Source organism: Hemitrygon akajei, chromosome 25, assembly GCF_048418815.1.
Source record: "Hemitrygon akajei chromosome 25, sHemAka1.3, whole genome shotgun sequence".
NCBI lineage: Eukaryota > Metazoa > Chordata > Chondrichthyes > Myliobatiformes > Dasyatidae > Hemitrygon > Hemitrygon akajei.
In genome coordinates this window covers 31,357,243-31,377,092 of record NC_133148.1, presented here as the reverse complement: position 1 = coordinate 31,377,092, position 19,850 = coordinate 31,357,243, and the positions used below count along the sequence as shown (strand labels likewise).

Here is a 19,850-nt window from a genome sequence, read left to right as displayed (position 1 = left end):
CCACCTTGTACCCCTTCCCCTCCCCTCAACTTCTTGTATTGGGTTCTGTCACCTTCCTGTCCAATCCCGATGAAGGGTCTTGGCCCGAAACGTCTATTGTTCATTCCTCTGCATAGATGCTGGCTCACCTGCTGAGTTCCTCTAACAGCTTGTGTGTGTTACTGTGTAGTTTATTTTTGTACCTGTCCACTGCCTCTGGTTCCTAAGGGTGTCATAGCTGGGCTGGTGGTGGGGATAATCTCCCACTACCTATAAAGTTCTCCAAATGACAAGTGTCTCAAACAGCCTCTGACAACCAAGTCCAACTCTTGGCCTTCACGTGTGGCTTAGCTACTAGCCTGGCGGAACTGTTTCTACCGACAAGGGGCAACGGCAGACCACTGGCGCCTCAAAACCAGTTGCTTCGGGCAGGTGGGGCTCGTCAGCCTTGGACGGCAGCCGCCTAGGAGAAGGGAAACTCTGATTTTAAACCTCCACTGCCCTGCGGCCATACCCGCCCACGGGAAAGACTTCGGGAGTGAACCCCGAGGAAGAAATCCGGAGCCGGGGTCCCTGAGGCAGTTTGATGTTGTTTACAACTTCACTCCGGCAACCTCTGCGACGACACCGGTGCCAAACTGTATCGGCGTTTGCCCTTCCCTTGGACGACATCAGTGACGTGGAGAGGGGGGACCCGCTGCATGAGCAACAGCCGGTTCTTCAAATCTTCCCGCCTACGCTTGCATTCTGGAGAGGACACGGTCCACCAGAGGCGCAAACCAATAATACCCTGGGATCGACGGCAACCTACTACCTGGAGAGGGCACAGTCCACCAGAGGTGCAAGCCAATAATACCCTGGGATCGACGGCAACCTACTACCTTCTAATGAATTTCTCTGAGCCTCGCAGTTCCCACTGCTCCTTTTCAGCTCCCAACCCTTCTCACTTAGGATTAACTTCGATGAATTTAATTACAACTATTAGCTCCTGTCTGTTCCATTTTCTGTGTTACCTTCCTTGGGGCCCTCTGTAAAACGTGAAGACAGGTCTCCTTCTGAGCTTTGTTCTCGGTCCTTTCTAAAGACAGGGGGTTGTGAGAAGGGGTTCCCAACCTTTTTTATGCCATGGCTAATCCCTTTAAGCAATGGGTCTGTGGACCCGAGGCTGGGAACCCATGGTAGGGAGCGAGTCCCTGAGCTGGGGAAGAACACTCTGCCAGTGGATGTACTGTACACACACACACACACACACACACACACACACACACACACACACACACACACACACACACACACACACACACACACACACACACACACACACACACACACACACACACACACACACACACACACACACACACGTTTAACTTGGGGGGTAGGTCTGAGCAGCCCGTGAGTGAAAAACAGATGGCACAGATTTAAAATGGGTATATTAACTATTTACAAAAAATGAATAGTGAAACACTAACCTGGGTGTCTAGCTACGTAAGTGTTTGTCTCAACTACCCAAAACCACAACACTAGACATTCAGTTATCCTTGAAGTGAATGGGTACCCCGTTAAATCTCCCCAAGTTATAAAACTGAAGAACTAAGCATGCTGCGAACAGATACTTAACTAAACAAACATGGGGGTGGGGGGGGGCTTTCTATGTCTTCAATGCTCTTTCTCAATTGTCTTTCAGCCTGAAGCGGGCCCCAGAAGGGCAGAGAGGGTGAGCTTCCTGCATGTGCTATCCTTGTACTCCACCCCATGTGCCCGGAACCTGCGTCGTGGCACGCAGGCCAACCAGTGGGAAAGAACGTTTAAAGGGGCCAATCAACGACCGACGCGGCAGAAGTGGCTTTCGACCGGCAAGTAAGCCACATGACAACACGCCATCCCTCCCGTCTGCCTCCTCCCTTCACAAGCAGGTCAATCGGTTGTCTTCAGGTAATCCATGTACTTTCTACTCATGAATCACTCCACGCGAGTTGGATAAATGGACCATCAGCATCTATAGAGCTGCATTACTGACCATTGGATGCATTATAAACACAAAGCTCTGGCTGAAGGAGAATGTTCATTGCTGATGTCCACTCCACCATTCAAAACAGTCGAGGCTCATCTTTTATCTTAGTTCCAATTTCCTGCACTGATCTCATACCATCAATTCCCAGGAATCGATATCTGTCCTGGATCTAATCAGCACCTGAGGCTTGTCTGTTGTCTTGAGTAGAGAATCCCAAATACTCATCGTCCTTCTGGTGAAGAGGTCGTCCTAAATGACTAATCTCTTATTGTGTGGCGGTAACTCCTAATTCCAGAAACCCCCATCCAGGGTAAATATCATCCCTGCCCCCACCCCATCGAGCCATGTAAGAAATTTGTACCTCTTCCCATGGCAGCAACTTGGGCAGCACTTACAATTTCTGTGATTCATGTTCAGACCTTGGGTGCTGTCTGGGTGGAGTTTGCACGTTCTCCCTGTGACCATGTGAGGTGTCACCTCCAGTGACCACCCCACCTCCAGTGCTCTGGTTTCCTCCCACATTGCAAAGATCTGGCTAATTTGCCACTGTAGGTTGCCCCTAGTGCATAGGTGGGGTCATCTCTTGTGACCAGTGATCCCGATGCTGTCTCCTCTGCATCGGTGAGACCCGCTGTAAATTGGGGGGCCGCTCCGTTGAGCACCTCCGCTCCGTCCGTCTCAAGCGCAACTTCCTGCTGGCCAAACCTTCTAACTCTGATTCCTATTCCTGTTCCAACATGTCAATCCATGGCCTCCTCTTGTGCCAAGATGAGGCCACTGTCAGGATGGAGGAGAAACACGTTATGTTCTGTCTGGGTACAAGAGGAGGGCGTGGATAGCCTCCAACCCGCTGGCCTGAATATCGATTTCTTCTTCCAGTAAAAAAAATCATCCCCCTTCACTCTTCCTCTATTCCCCACTCTGACCTTTCACCTCTTCTCACTTCCCCCTGGATCCCCTTTTCCCCTTTGTCCCATGGTCCACTCTCCTGTCCTATTAGATTCCTTCCTCTCGAGCCCTTGACCTTTCCCATCCACCTGGCTTCACCTATCACCTTCCGGCCAGCCTCCTTCCCCTCACCCCCACCTTTTTATTCTGACATTTGCCCCCTTCCTTCTCAGTCCTGAAGAAGGGTCTTGGCCTGAACCGTCGACTGTTTATTCATTTCCACATTGCTGAGTTCTTCCAGCGCTTTGTGTGTGTTTCTTTGGATGTGGAGACTTTCTCGTGTTTATAAGGTGGGAATCTTGATGGGTGTGGGATTGTAAACACAGGAGATTCTGCAGAAGTTGGAAATCCAGAGTAACACACACAAAATATTGGAGGAACTCAGCAGGTCAGGCAGCGTCTATGGAGAGAATAAAAAATCAATGTTTCGGCAGAGATCCTTCATCAGGATTCCCGCTTCATCATGTTTCTCCAACAGTTTCTGTGTTGATAGGCATATGTGGGAATGAAAATATTGGGGAGTATTAGTATAAGGGTGTCGTTGATGGTCAGCATGAGCTTGATGGACTGAAGGGCCTGTTGTGGTGCTATATGATTCAGCGAGTTCCATCCTTTTAAATTCTAAAGAATTCAAAATTTTTTTTTTTTTCAGAGGACCAAGAATCAGAGTGTAAGCCGGCCAGTGGTGCATCAGCACTGGACTTCGAGGTGAGTGGTCCCAGGTTCGAATCCGGCCGTCCCCTTGCATGCTTCCCATCCCTAGAGCATCGAGCTTGCATCTCGGTTAAAAACAAACCAAGTGCTAAAGGAGCAGCAAGGTTGCCGCCTGAGGCGCAGAGAGAGGGATAACAATAACGAGAATTAAAGTCGTGAATCTTCGTTGTATCCCTTTCATTCTAAAGATATACTCCTTCCGTAAGGAGAACAGAATCAGGTTTAATATCACCGGTATGTCACAAAATTTGTTGTGGCAGCAGTACAATAATAGAGAAAAAACATGCGTTACAGTAAATATGTATCAAGTAGTTAAATATATCAAATAGATATGTATTAAAAAGTAAACATAAAGAAGTAGTGAGTCTATGTGTTCAATGTCCATTCAGAAATCGGATGGCAGAGGGGAAAAAGCTGTTCCTGAATCGTTGAGTGTGTGGCTTCAGGCTTCTGTACCCCCTTCTTTACGGTAACAATGAGAACAGGGCATGGCCTGGCTGATGGGGGTCCTTAATGGTGGATGCTGCCTTTTTGAAGCATTGCTCCTTGAAGATGTCCTGGATACTATGCAGGCTAGTGCCCACCCCCCATACCAGACAGTGATGCAGCCAGTCAGAATGCTCTCCACGGTATGTCTGTAGAAATCTCTGAGTGTTTTTGGTGACATACCAGGTCTTCTCAAACTCATAATGAAATATAATTGCTGCCATGCCTTCTTTGTAGCTACATCAATAGATAGATAGATAGATAGATAGATAGATAGATAGATAGATAGATAGATAGATAGATAGATAGATAGATACTTTATTCATCCCCATGGGGAAATTCAACATTTTTTCCAATGTCCCATACACTTGTTGTAGCAAAAACTCATTACATACAATACTTAACTCAGTAATAATATGATATGCATCTAAATCACTAACTCAAAAAGCATTAATAATAGCTTTAAAAAAAAGTTCTTAGGTCCTGGCAGTTGAATTGTAAAGCCTAATGGCATTGGGGAGTATTGACCTCTTCATCCTGTCTGAGGAGCATTGCATCGACAGTAACCTGTCGCTGAAACTGCTTCTCTGTCTCTGGATGGTGCTATGTAGAGGATGTTCAGGGTTTTCCATAATTGACCGTAGCCTACTCAGCGCCCTTCGCTCAGCTACCGATGTTAAACTCTCCAGTACTTTGCCCACGACAGAGCCCGCCTTCCTTATCAGCTTATTAAGACGTGAGGCGTCCTTCTTCTTAATGCTTCCTCCCCAACACGCCACCACAAAGAAGAGGGCGCTCTCAACAACTGACCTATAGAACATCTTCAGCATCTCACTGCAGACATTGAATGACGCCAACCTTCTAAGGAAGTACAGTCGACTCTGTGCCTTCCTGCACAAGGCATCTGTGTTGGCAGTCCAGTCTAGCTTCTCGTCCAACTGTACTCCCAGATACTTGTAGGTCTTAACCTGCTCCACACATTCTCCATTAATGATCACTGGCTCCATATGAGGCCTAGATCTCCTAAAGTCCACCACCATCTCCTTGGTCTTGGTGACATTGAGACGCAGGTAGTTTGAGTTGCACCATATCACAAAGTTGGGCTCCAGTCACAGTAGAGACTTGTAAAATTCCAGCACGGAGACTTTTCACTTGTACCCAATAACACCTGCAATTCTGCTTCACTTCTGAATTGCCTGTTAAACCGTGTGTCCGTTTGTGTTGATCTGAGTATAAAATCACCCTTCGCCTTCCGCTATTCAAAGTAAAGTTGTCGCTCTTCTATTTTTCCTGCTAAAATGAGCCACCTCTCACTTCTCTGCACAGCCCCCCCCCCATCTGCCACGTCCGCACCCATTCACTCAACCGGTCTATGTTCCCTGGGTGCCTCTCTGTGAATCCTCCTCGCCACCGCTGTCCAGCTTTGTATCACCGGCAGACTTGGATATATGCTGCTTGATCCTCTCACGTGAGCAATTGGGATCTCAGCACCCATCCCTGCAACACCTGACTCGACATGTCTTCCCAAACAAAAAAAAGACCCATCTCAGGTTCTTCTTCAGCTTTTTGCCTCTTCCACCCATCACCACTGAGCTTCCTACACCATTGAAGGTCAAGTTCACTTGATCGTCATTCAACTGTATACTGTCAAATGAGACCACGTTCCTTCTGACCAAGGTGCACAACACAGTACGTACTACTTACACACAAAACTGATAATGTGGCATGGTGGTGTAGTGTGGCACAACACTTTACAGTGTAGGAGACTCGGGTTCAATTCCTGTCGCTGCCTCTCAGGAGTTTGTACGTTCTCCCCCTGACCACGTGGGTTTCCTCTGGGTGCCCTGGTTTCCTCCCACAGTCCACTTCATGGTTTTGTATGTGTAAGGGGTTTCTTCTTATGTTATATGTTGTATGTGTAAGGTGTTTCTTATGTTACTGCTAAGGCTAATAAAATGGCTTCTTTGTTATGTTAAAAATAAAAATGCCTCTTTGTTATGGTAACTGTGGAGAAAGTGCTTTTCTCTCGCAGCTTGTTTGGGTTATAATTACTGATAACGAGAATTGTATTCATTTGTTTACCAAATGGGATAGATGTTATTCTTTCTCGTGGGTCTGTAAGCTATTGTTTTCGCCGGCCTTTGGGGAGAAGGCGTGATGAGGATAGAGAGAGGAGACGCAATGCTGTAAGCTGGGCGGCGGAACGGACCCCGGGCGGGAGTCCGAGGCGCAGGGTCTTTGGCGAGGAGAGGAGACGAGGACAGATTCGTGTGGAGCGTCTGGTCGACCACCGGTGTTGGTCCCAGGCGGCGGGTCGAGGAGGTCGGAGGGGATCGAATGGTGGCAAGAAGACTTCGTTAACTGAGCTCCAACGGTTGTGCACGAAGTGGTTGGACTTTGATAAGTTTGGTGCCTTTTACTTTTCATTTTATATTGTATCTCTATCAAGTACATAGTTCCAGTAAGATCTATAAAGTGCAATCATTTAATCGTATATGGTGTCCTGTCTGTTATTTGGCGTGGTGGGGTCATCACACAGCATCTACACAAGCTGATTACCCAGTCTGGAGGGGCCGAAGTCTGCTCCCCCTGAGCCTGAGGCTTACCAGGGGGCTACATATGCTTGAAGCACGTTGTCAACCAGCTGCATGTAGTTTGGTGCTCTGTGGTCGCCAAGAAAATTTTCAACAACATCCTTGAATGCCTTCCATGTGATTTTCTCCGGTCCCACTAGAAATTCCTCAAATTGCCTGTCATTGATGACCTGTTTGATTTCTGCACCAACAGAAATGCCATTAGTTATTCTGACTTGAATTATGAATTGAAATAACAATTATAGATGATTAAAAAACGGTGATTTTCATGTTCAGCAGCCCAAAATCTGTAAGATACACCCAAAAGTATTTAGGAAACAAGATCTTTGTTGTCCAGTGTAACCAGTCCTCCTTCAACAAGAGGATATTCCCCGCAATATTGTGCACTCATCTTTGTTTAATAACCTCCTCTGGCACCTTGCAAAAACACTAGGCTGAATTGCAAAGAAAACAGGTCCACGACACTTCTATGTCATCAAAAACTTTGACAAACTTCTATAGGTGTGTAGTGGTGAGTGTGTTGACTGGCTGCATCATGGCCTGGAATGAAAAATGCTACAAGAGGTAGTGGATTTCGCCGAATACATCACAGGTAAAGGCCTCCTAACCACTGAAGCACACCTGCATGGAACACTGTCGTATGAAAGCAGCACCCACCTGTTGGAGATCCTCTGACCTGAGACAATCTTCAGATGCTGGAAATCCAAAGCAAAGCCCAGCTAACGCTGGAGGAACTCAGCGGGCCAGGCAGCGTCTGTGGAAAAGAGCGAACAGTCGACGTTTCGGGCTGGGATCCTTCACCAGGACTGGTTAAAAAGATGAGAAGTCAGAGTGAGAAGGTGGGCGGAGGGGAGGAAGAAGTACAAGGTGGTAGGTGATAGGAGAGGGGGGAGGAAAGAACTGGGAGGTTGATTGGTGAAAGTGATAAAGGGCTGGAGGAGGGAAAATCTGATGCGAAAGGGGAGAAGACCATGTAGGAAAGGGAAGGGGGAGGAGCACCAGAGGGAGGTGATGGGCAGGTGAGGAGAGAAGGTTAGAGAGGGAAACAGGAATGAGGAATGGTAAAAGGGTGGGGCGGGGGGGGGGGGTGTTGTCATTAACAGAGGTTCAAGAAATCGATGTTCATGCCATCAGGTTGGAGGCTACCCAAACAGAATATAAGGTGTTGTTCCTCCAACCTGAGTGTGGCCTCATTGCGGCAGTAGAGGAGGCCATGGACTGACATGTTGGAATGGGAATGGGAAGGAGATTTGAAATGGGTTGCCATTGCCATCACGGAGAAGGTACAAGAGCCTCAGGACTGGCATCATCAGGTTCAAGGACAGTTACTCCCCCTCAACCATCAGGCTCTCGAACAATACCCTCCCTTGCCCCATCATTGTGATGTTCCCACAACCAATTATCTCACTTCACGGACTCTTTTATCTTATTACCTCATGTTCTGGTTATTTATTGCGGTTTACTTACATTCGCATTTGCACATTTTATTGACTTCTGTTCGACCGTTCATTGATCCTGTTATAGTTACTGTTCTATAGATTTGCTGAGTATGCCCACAAGAAAACGAATCTCAGGGTCGTATATCATACTGTCTATGTACGCTATTGATAATAAAATTACTTTGAACTTTGAACACTAGCCCCTGTTCCCGACACTTTCTAATCATATTGTACAGACCCCGGGCTGCAATACACGCTGAATTATGTAGACTGGGAGATAGGTCACGCAGACCCCAGGCTGAAATGTATATATATATATATCTGGTGCTGAAAAGACGCAAATCCCAGTGAGTATTTCATCAACCCACGGTTCAGTTACACAAACGATAAACAGTGGCGCACAGACAACCGTCTGAATTACACAGGCAACAGGCTGCGTTAACGTGATAGGGGGGGAAACAGCCGACTGGAACTACCTCAAGGTAGGGGGTGCAGCTACCTGAGACGCTCCCTCTCCCCCCTCCACCCACCCCCACCATTTCTCTCCCCATTGCCTCCCTCCCAGCTTCCCCCCACCCCCCAGGAACCCCTGGGTCCGAGGCGATGCGGCGGCTGACGGGGAGAGATGTGTTTGTTTTGGCGGGGGAGGCGGGTGGGAGGAAGGATCCTGGAGTGACGCCACACGCGTATCCGCGCCGCCCCAGGCAAGCGGGAGCGCGCAGGAGCACGCGTGCCCGCGCCCGGAGTCGAGTGGCTGTGTTGGGTGAGCGAGGCGGAGGAGACGGTAGCGCATCGCCGGCTGTGGGCTTTAAGCGGAGAGGCAGGAAGGTAAGGAAGGAAGGGGGAGGGCACAGGGCGGGGTGGGTTGGCATCGCAAGAGGCGAGGTGCCCACTCTGCACTGCCCGGGCACAGCAAACGAAACCTTGCCCCGCTCGCTGTGGTGAATCCCAGCCGTTCTCCCTCGTTTATCAACGTGTTAGTGTTGAGTTAGGTCGCTGGAACTGGGTCTCAGTGTGTGTGTGTGGTGCTCTGCCGTACCAGCCTTGTATCTGCTGCCCACTCGCTCCTCTTCTCCGGGCACCAAACCGCTCAGTTAGTGTCACCGCGGGCTCTCTTCCCCGGCGAGCGCTCAGTTTAGTGAATCTCTGTTTATCTGAATCGAACCCCTTGATCAGTATCAGTAGCTGGCTGGCAGTCCGCTTGTTCATCTTGATTTAAATTTGTCGTGACTTACCCGGCGTAACACAGTTAAAAAAAAAGACACTGGTACATTTCGTCGTATATTTATATATTATTGCCCTAGTTTCCATAATGTTGCTTAGAAGCTCTTGCCGTCTGTAGGCAGTCCTCGCTGTCTTGTGCCCACTCACTGTTCTGTCTAAGAGGTGTATTGGGCACACTCTGGTTTCTGTTCAATACGTTGCACTGTATGTACCTTCCCTTGGACCAACTCAGTCGGGGCACGTCTGGGCATTGCTTGTCTGGTCACACAGTCGTGTCCTAGGTTCACCCTCTGTCTTGTGGCTCTGGACCTTGTTCTCTGATGCCCACCAGTGCCCTGCTGCTCCCCCCCCCACCACCAGTGCCAAGATGCATCACTGCCATGCCCACCAGTGCCCTGCTGCTCCCCCCCACCACCAGTGCCAAGATGCATCACTGCCATGCCCACCAGTGTCCAGTGCCCTGGTGCCCACCTGTGTCCTGACGTGCCTGCCAGTGCCCCAACTGCCCCAATGTCATGACTGCCAGTGTCCAGTGTGCTGATGCACCCACCATCATGCCTGTCAGTCGTCAGTGCCCCGATGCCCCCACTGTCATGCCAGCCAGTGTCCAGTGCCCCCGGGGCCCCTGTGAGGTGCCCACCAGTGTCCTGATGCCCCCACCATCATGCCTGCCTGTGCCCAGTGTCCTGATGCCTCCACCGTCATGCCCACCAGTGTCACTGCCGTGATTGCCATTGTCTTGCCCACCTCATGCCCCTGTGTTGTGTCCTCGTAGTTTTTCTCCTTGCTCCCTCGCTGTCCTGTGCCTGACCCTTCCACTCCCCTACACTGTGCTCAAACCTGCGTTCAGTAGTAACCCTCGCTATTTTTCTCCTGACCTTCCTCTCGCTAATTTGTTCTGCGGGGCTGCGTCTAACAGCTCTTGGAGTAACAAGGAAAGGCTGGCAGTGTTATGGTCTGCATAATTCCCACTGTTGCACTGAGCACCTGCTTACAGAGGAAATGCTGCTTATAAAACTTCCTTTCCCTTCATAATTCTCAGTATTACTTTGTGCGGCCAATTGCAATAGACCGAACCCGTCCTCTGCCCTGATTTGCTAAGCCTTTATAGAATTGGGCAGAGGGTGGGAAGGGGGGAGAAGCTCGGCGATCACAACCGGGCTGGCTCTCCTGGAGAGCTGTTCGGTGAGTTCCACTCTCCGGCTCTGAACCCCGAGCCCTGCAAAGACGTCCTCTTTAAAGTCGAATTGAATCTGCTTCTGCTGTCTTCTCAGACCGTGCAGCTGTGATCCTCGCTAGCGCACTCCGCAGGAGAGCGGAGACCTCCACCTCTGGCTCACGAGAAGAACCTTTAGCCAGCTCGTTTTCACTCGCACGGTTGCGGTGGTGGGAAAATAAGAATAATTGAATGAAAGACTTTGCTTATTTTATTTAAAGGTATATTCTCTAAGGCATGTATACACTCTATGGGCACTTTATCAGATATTGGAGCCACTCAGTATAAAGTAACACTCATGGTTTTCTGCTGCTCTAGCCCGCCCACTTCAAGGTGCGAAGTGTTGTGCATTCAGAGATGCTCTTCTGTACACCACTGTTGTAACGTGCGGTTATTTGAGTTACTGTCACCTTCCTCTCAGCTTGAACCAGTCTGGCCATTCTCCTCTGACCTCGTTGATGAACAAGGTGTTCTCACCCACAGAACTGCCACCCTCTGGATTTTTTGTTTTTTGTTTTTTTCCCCCCGCCAGTCTCTGCAAACTCCAGAGACTGTTGTGGCTGTAAATCCCCAGGAGATCAACAGTTTCTGAAATACTCCAAGCACCCTGTCTGGCACCAACAACCATTTTCCAGTCAAAGTCACTTGGGTCACATTTCGTCCCCATTCTGGCGTTCGGTCTGAACAATAACTGAACCTCTTGGCCACGTCTGCGAGCTTTTATGCATTGAGTTGCTGCCAGGTGATTGGCTGATTAGATAAACACATTAATGAGCAGGAGTAGCTAATAAAGCCAGCCAATGGTGCGGTGGCTTCAGCACTGGAACTTGAGGTGAGTTGTGTTGTTCTGTGTGAAAGGGAACACCTCTTTCTCCCTTATATTAGGGAGAGATAGAGAGAGAGAGCGAGCCTGTGGCATGTCAAATTGTCGGGTGAATGATTAGCTTTCGTTATACTGCAGATTATTGTCTTTATTGGGGGGGGCCTTGCAATTTCATGCTTGGTGGGTGGAGGGTGCTGATGCTTTTCTCGTGGAAGTGGGGTGGAGGAGGGTTAAACACCAAGCAGACTGCAGATGCTGTGGTCAAATCAACACGTACAAACACGCTGGATGAACTCAGCAGGTCGGGCAGCATCCGTGGAGACGAGCGGTCAACATTTCGGGCCGAGAAAGAGTCCTGACGAAGGGTCTCGGCCCTGGGACGTTGACTGCTCGTTTCCACGGATGCTGCCCGACCTGCTGAGTTCATGGAGCTTGTTTGAACGTGTCAATGCTTTGCTGCTGCTTCTGAGCGGGAGGGGCAGTAGAGGGGGGGGGCCTTTGGTCTCTAACATTTTAACTGTCACCCATTCTTTGGGCACTCCTCTGGTTTTGTGGATGTCTGCGAAGAAAAGGAATTTCAGGATGTATATTGTCTAGATTTTCTGATATCAAATGCAGCTATTGAGCTATCGGTCCCAGTTTCGAATCCAGCTGGCTCCTTGCATGCGTCGAGCTAGCCACTCAGCCTCATTTAAAAAAAACCCACAGAGAAATGCTGAAATGGCAAGGTTGCTGCCCGAGGTGCCACAGGGCACGGAGAGGAACAACCAGTCTGTGAAGGTTCTCAGTCATCCAGGTCAGTGTATATCAAGCAGTAGTAAATCAAGGTAACTGGACTTGCTGTGTTGTCTAGAAGACGTTTTGCCACTCATCCGAGAGGCTTCTTCAGTTCTGATCCATGGTGGGTAGTTTTCCGGCTTATAAACTCTGTGAGTTGTTTAAAGGGCAAACACGAGGAAATCTGCAGATGCTGGAAATTCAAACAACAACACACACAAAATGCTGGTGGAACACAGCAGGCGAGGCAGCATCTATAAGGAGAAGCACTGTCAGGACTAACTGAAAGAAAAGACCCTGACGAAGGGTCTTGGCCCGAAACGTCGACAGTGCTTCTCCTTATAGACGCTGCCTGGCCTGCTGCGTTCCACCAGCATTTTGTGTGTGTTGAGTTGTTTAAAGGTATAGCAATCACATGAGGGTCGTTAAGTGTCGTAGAGGTAATGAGAGGTAATCAGTCTTATCTTTAAATGAATGAAGCTGTCCAGTGTTGTGGAGATATTAGGACTGCATTGTAAGTTGCTGATAGGTGGTGTTGTACCCCCCACCCCCACCCTCTCTGTTCAGGGATGGGTTTTCCAGTTTGACAAAGCTGGCTTCTTTAACCCCTTCTTTCAAGCCACCTGTCCTCCCTGTCCAAGATGTGCACTTTATTATCATCAAACCCTGTCCTTTAGGTGTAGATACACCGCCGAGTCTTGACCTGTGTTTTTTCAACCTACGAACACTCTCAGACAGAAAATTGTCCACCCCAGGGATCCTACACCCAAACATAAACAGCAATATTGTATATGCTATCCAATGCAATGAGAACTGTACAGATCCGTATATCGGCGAGACAAGACAACTGCTTCACAAACAAAATGCTGGTGGAACGCAGCAGGCCAGGCAGCAAATATAGGAAGAAGTACAGTTGATGTTTTGGGCCGAGACCCTTCGTCAGCGTCTCTTCTTTAAGTTAGTCCAGACGAAGGGTCTCGGCCCCAAATGTCAACTGTACTTCTTCCTATAGATGCTGCCTGGCCTGCTGCGTTCCACCAGCATCTTGTGTGGGTTGCTTGAACTTCCAGCATCTGCAGATTTCCTCCTGTTTGTGCTTCACAAACAGATGGCCCGGCATAGGCGGGCTAACTCCTCGGGTCAAGACTCGGGTGCATATCTACACCTAAAAGACAGGGGGCGCTCCTTTGATGATAACAAAGTGCACGTTTTGGACAGGGAGGACAGGTGGTTTGAAAGAAGGGGTTAAGGAAGCCATCTTTGTCAAACTGGAAAACCCTTCCCTGAACAGGGAGGGTGGGGGTAGGGGTGCAACACCACCTATCAGCTACTTACAAAGCAGTCTGAACATCCCTACCCGGGCATCTCCACAGCAGTTCACACCTCCATTCATGCAAAGATAAGACTGATGACCCTCTCATTACCTCTACTCTTAACGACTCTCATGTGATTACTATACCTTTAAACAACTCACAGAGTTTATAAGCCAGAAAACTACCCACCATGGACCAGAACTGAAGAAGCCTCTCAGATGAGTGGCAAAACTTTTTCTAGACAACACAGCAAGTCCAGTTGCCTTGATTTACTACCGCTTGATAGAGGAACAACTACCTAATACAGTGGCCACTCAGTGCGTCCATTAAAGCAAGCATGATATTTTTAGGACAGTATCACTCTGAGCTGAGCTCGGTGCAACCTGATTAATTTCACTTCCCCGTTTCCTCCACTTTCGCATGGAATATTTTTGCTGCTGCAATGGGTGCCCTGTGTCCCACTTGAAAGTTCTGAGCGCTCTGTTTTGCACTGACTAGTCTCATGCATTTTTTAAAAAAAAAACCGTAAATATCTTAATATGTGTTTTGACACCCTGTGTCACATTGTGTTAAACACAGTCACTACGCTGTGAGTTCTGCCACTGCGTGTCGTATGCTGGGCTCACTCTTGTTTAATTTCACTTGGAATGCGACGCGTTGCTATGTTGTTTTGTGGCCTGGTCATCTGCACTTGTGAGTGCCGCTATGATCCTACCCATCCTGACCATGTTTGGAGCACAGAACACAGTAATAGTAGTATTGTGAACACTCAAGTCAAGTGATGCCACCTTCTCATTGCTATCATCAGGGAGGAGGTACAAGGACCCTGAAGGTATACACAACGATTTAGGAACGGCTTCTTCCCCTCTGCCATCAGATTTCTGAATGGGCATTGAACCTATGAACGCTACCTCACTACTTTTTAATTTCTCTTTTTGCACCACTTAATTAATTTACCTTGGAAAAAATCTATACTTTAATCCACATTTTTTTATTATTATTCGTTGTACTGCTGCTGCATAACAGCAAATTTCCGTGAACACGCTGACTGTATCCTTCCTGTCCCATGTCCTGCTCTCTTGTTGTCAGTCATCTCTGTGAATTAGTGTCCCTTACAGTTGGAGCATTTGGCTGGGCGACCTTCTTGGAGCAGGCTCAAGGCTTGGTGCTCAGCCCATTGCTGTTTGACATCGACGTCAATGGTTTGGATGAGAATCCGGCATCTGCAGATTTTCTCTTGTCTTTGAACAAATTTCAAGACATTTGCCAGTGATATTAAACCTGATCCTGAAGTATGATGTTCTCCTAAGGGGTTGTCTATTGGTGAGTGCTCGGGTGGCTGTAGTCCCACATATTTTGGCCTCTTGCCGATCATGCCACAGGACTTGATCCAGGATGTTAGGGTGGATTCCCTCAACAGAGAACGCCTGTCGGTGATGTTGTTTAACGTGTGGATTCTGAAGCACGGGCAGCCACCACAAGGTCCTTGATGTCGGGGTCCAGTGGCATGGACGGCAAGCCAACTGGGGACCCTTCACTGCTGCAGCCTTCCTCTGCCTTCACTGCTGTTGTGATGTGTCCTCATCTTCCACCAGCTCCGCCGCTGAGGTCTTGGTTGGATTGGTCTTTGTCTAAGAACCTCCCTCTTGACCTTGCCTCCATTGGGTGACCCTACCAGGAGCTAAGAGCCAGAGGGCTACGCTCCAGGCAGCATCATTCTTGGAATCTCAGGAGCTCCCAGGCTTCTCTGCCATGACAAGGAAGCAATCCTTAGAGAGGAACACAATACACAAAATAGTAAACTCCAGGAACTTGACCTTCGACTCATGATGCTGTGCTGAAAAGCTAAACTAGCAATTAATTGCCTACACCCTTCAATCTGCAAACATCGGACGTACTTTGAATTTAATAGTAGTAGGCAGTGGTTGATCCCAGGGGATCACGGGTTTGCGCCTCTGGTGGACCGTATCCTCTCCAGGGCGCAAGCCTGGGTGGGAAGATTTGAAGAACTGGCTGCTGCCCATGTGGCGAGTTCCCCCGTTCCACGTCACTGAAATAGTCCAAGGGAAGGGCAAACGCCGATACAGTTTGGCACCAGTGTCGTCGCAGAGGTTGCCGGAGTGAAGTTGTAGACAACTTCAAACTGCCTCAGGGACCCCGGCTCCGGATTTCTTCCTCGGGGTTTACTCCCGAAGCCTTTCCCGTGGGTGGGTACGGCCGCAAGGCAGCGGAGGTTTAAAATCAGAGTTTTCCTTCTCCTAGGCGGCTGCCATCCAAGGCTGACGAGCCCCACCTGCCCGAATCAACTGGTTTTGAGGCGCCAGTGGTCCACCTTTGCCCCTTCTCTTGTCAGTAGAAACAGTTCCACCGGGCTAGTAGCTGAGACACATGTGAAGGCCGAGAGTTGGACTCGTGTCAGAGGCTGTTAGAGACGCACGCCATTTGGAGAAATTTATAGGTGGTGGGATCTTATCCCCACCACCACCCCGGCTATGACATTTGAATTTAATCATGTTGTTTTATTAGTTGAATAAACTAACCCTGAGTTTGATAACTTTGCAACACCGTCTGGTATGGGAGTGCGGGGCGTGGTGGTGGGGGGGGGGGTGGAATGCTACTGCGCAGGATCAGAATAAGCTGCAGAGATCTGTAAACTCAGCCAGCTCCATCATGGGCACTGGCCTCCGTGGTATCTGAGACACCTTCAAGGAGCAATGCTTCAAAAAGGCTACATGCATCATTAAGGATCCCCATCACCCAGGTCATGCCCTGTTCTCGCTGCTACCATCAGGAAAGAGGTACAGAAGCTTGAAGGCTTGATGATTCAGGAACAGCTTCTTCCCCTTTGCCGTCAGATTTCTGAATGGACATTGAAACCATAAACACTACCTCACCTATATTTTATTTATGTTTTTGCACTACGTATTTAGCTATTTGATATATTTAATGTAATTCAGTTTCCTTTTTAAAATTTATTCATGGGATGTGGTTGTTGCCAGTTAAGCCAGCATTTATTGCCCATCCCTAGTTGCTCTTGAAAAGGTGGTGATGATCTATATTATCATGTATTGATAAATAGATATTTATTGATCCCAAAGGAAATTAGTCACAGTAGCATTCCAAGTGCACAGATATACAAATATTGGAAGAGAAGGAAGAAAGAATAAAAATTAAATTACCTTGAACAGTCGAACAAGAGGGTGTCATCATTTCCTCGGCTATAGCTTGGCACACCGTAGAGCCTAATGGCCTCATCGCGTTGTACTGCTGCCGCGAAGTTAACAACTTCCATGACACATGCTGGTGATATTAAAATTTATTCTGATCCTGATGCCCTCTTCTCATTGCTACCGTCAGAGAGGAGGTTATAGGAGCCTGAAGGCACACACTCAATGATTCGGGAACAGCTTCTACCCCTCTGCCATCCGATTTCTGAATGGATGTTGAACCCATGAACACTACATCGATACTTTATTTTCTCCCTTTTTGCACTACTTGTTTAATTTAACTTTTTTAAATACATAGGTGTGTGTATGCATGTATAATTTAATTTACAGTTAATATTATGTATGACAATGTCCTGCTGCTGCAAAGACAACAGATTTCATGAAATATGCCGTTGATATTAAATCTGATTCTGACATTTGAACACATTGCCTGTATTCTTCCTGTCCCACATTCTGCTCTCTTATTATCAGTCATCTCAGTGAATTAGTGTCCCTAGTAGTTGGAGGATTTGGCTGGACGATCTTCTTGGAGCAGGTCCGAGTCTTGGTGCTCGGCCCATTGCTATTTTTCATCGATGTCAGTGATTTGGATGAGAGTGAACGAGGCATGGCCAGTAAGTTTGCAGACGACACTAAAATAGGTGATACCATTAACAGTGAAAATACTTATCAGGACTTGCAGAAGCATCTTGATCAGCTGGGTTAGTGAGCTGAGGAATGGCAAATGGATGGGTTGAGTTGTTCTCTGATCTTGGCAATTTACTTGCAAGCATTCCATCACCTTACGAGGAGACATTGGCAGTTACTAGATGGGCTGAATGGCCTTTTCTGTGCTGTAGCTTTCTTTGGCTCTATGACTCTAGCTCCTATCCACCGCCACCCTCCTCTATATAAAAAAAAAGGTCCTGATGAAGAATTTCAGCCCAAAATATGAACTGTTTATATGCTGAGATTTTCCAGCGTTTTATGTGTGTATTGCTCAAGATTTTTAGCATTTTCTGAATCTCTTGTGGCAGAGATGATGCTGGCAATGAAGGGCCTGATTTATAAGGAAAGATTGGATAGCCTAGGACTTTTTTCTGGAGCATAGGAGATTGAGGGGTGATCGTATAGAGGATTGGAAAATCAGGAGGAGAATAGATGAGGTGAATAGTTTGAGATCCCATCCCCACCCCAGAAGAAAGGAAATTTTTTAAAAAATGTTAGGTCACAGGTTGAAGGTGAGAGGGGAAAGATATAAAATGGGGCAACTTAGTCACACAAAGGGGTGGTCCAAGATATAATCAAGAGAGAGGATGGTTGATTATCACAGAATAAAATACAATTTAACATTACAGTATTTGGCAGAAAGGATCACAGAATGAGTGAGTGAGGTCTCTATCAGTCAGAGTCGACCATGGATGCTGCGTCCTAGCTGTCTAGATACGCAGGCCAGGGCAGTATGATATGGAGAGCAAGCTGTTGCCTGTGTAGCAAGCTCCCCCTCTCCACGCATCCGATGAACCCAAAGGAACGGCAGAGACTGATACAGTTTGGTACCAGCAGCATCTCAGGAGTTGCCAGTCAGCGTTGAACTCAACGTAGAATTGCCTTAGGGATTCCAGCTCTGGAATTTTCCTTAGTGATTACTCCCAAGGTCTTCCCTATGAGTGGGTATGGCCTCAAGGCAGCGGAGATTCGAGATCAGAGTTTTCCTCCTTCTAGGAGAGCAGCCGACTACTGCTGTCGAGCCTCATCTGTCCGAAGCGATTGGTTTTAAGGCGCCAGTAATCCACCTTTGCCCTTTCTGTCGGTAGAAACAGTTCTGCCGGGCTTAGTAGCTAAGCCACACGTGAAGGCCAGGAGCTGGACTTGGTTGTCGGAGGCTATTTGAGGTGTACGCCATTGGGAGCATTTAATAGGTAGTGGGAGCTTAAACCCATTACCACCCTTGACTGTAACAACCTTAAGGAGCTTCACAGGATCATTGCTTTAAATACATAGCGCAGTTCCTTAAGAAGGCATCTTCCCCCTTCCTTTCCAGTCCTGAAGAAGGGTCTCAGCCTGAAACATTGACTGTTTATTCATTTCTATAGATGATACCTGACTGTTGAGTTCCTCCAGCATTTTGTGGGTGTTCTTTAAGAATACAGGTCTGGTTTAAAGAATCTATTTATTTTCATTTATTGAGATATAGCACGGAATAGGCTTTCGAGCCGAGCCACCAAGTAACCACCAATTTAATCCTGGCCTAATCACGGGACAATTTACAATGACCAATTAACCAATCAACCGGTACGTCTTTGGACCGTGGGAGGAAACCAGAGCACCTGGAGGAAACCCAAGCTGTCACTGGGAGAACATACAAACCCCTTACAGGTAGGATATGAATATATAGGATTTAGATATCCTGACCCACACTTCAGTTCAGAAAGTGGTGGTAATGCACCTTAAAACCACAGAAGATGAAGAGGGCGGTGGGTATATAGTGCGAGCGGTCAGAGAAAGTATTTGAGGCAGGTATAGTAACAACGTACAGTGTAAAGGACATTTGGAATATACGTTGATAGGAAAGGTTTAGTGCAGGGTTACCAACCTGGGAACGCTGGGCTTAGAGGGATATGCGCCAAATTCGGGGAAAATAGGACTTCATCAGGTGGTTAGAACTATAGAACCATAGAACATTACAGCACAGAAACAGGCCCTTTGGCTCTTCTTGGCTGTGCTGAACCATTTTTCTGCCTAGTCCCACTGACCTGCACCTGGACCATATCCCTCCATACCCCTCTCATCCATGTACCTGTTCAAGTTTTTCTTAAATGTTAAAAGTGAGCCCGCATTTACCACTTCATCTGGCAGCTCATTCCACACTCCCACCACTCTCTGTGTGAAGAAGCCCCCCCCCCAATGTTCCCTTTAAACTTTTCCCCCTTCACCCTTAACCCATGTCCTCTGGTTTTTTTCTCCCTTAGCCTCAGTGGAAAAAGCCTGCTTGCATTCACTCTATCTATACCCATCATAATTTTATATACCTCTATCAAATCTCCCCTCATTCTTCTACGCTCCAGGGAATAAAGTCCTAACCCATTCAACCTTTCTCGGTAACTCAGTTTCTCA

At 47.9% G+C, this 19,850-nt stretch overlaps 1 protein-coding gene across 1 annotated transcript in view; it reads left to right on the top strand.

Annotated features, from left to right (window-relative positions):
• Positions 1 to 8,864: 8,864 nt before the first annotated feature.
• Positions 8,865 to 19,850, top strand: part of LOC140716491 (sodium/calcium exchanger 3-like) — a 604,478-nt gene continuing 593,492 nt past the window's right edge. The window contains exon 1 of the mRNA XM_073029274.1: positions 8,865 to 9,002. The gene's annotated coding sequence lies outside the window, so the exon portion shown is untranslated. The remainder of the gene's footprint in view (positions 9,003 to 19,850) is intronic.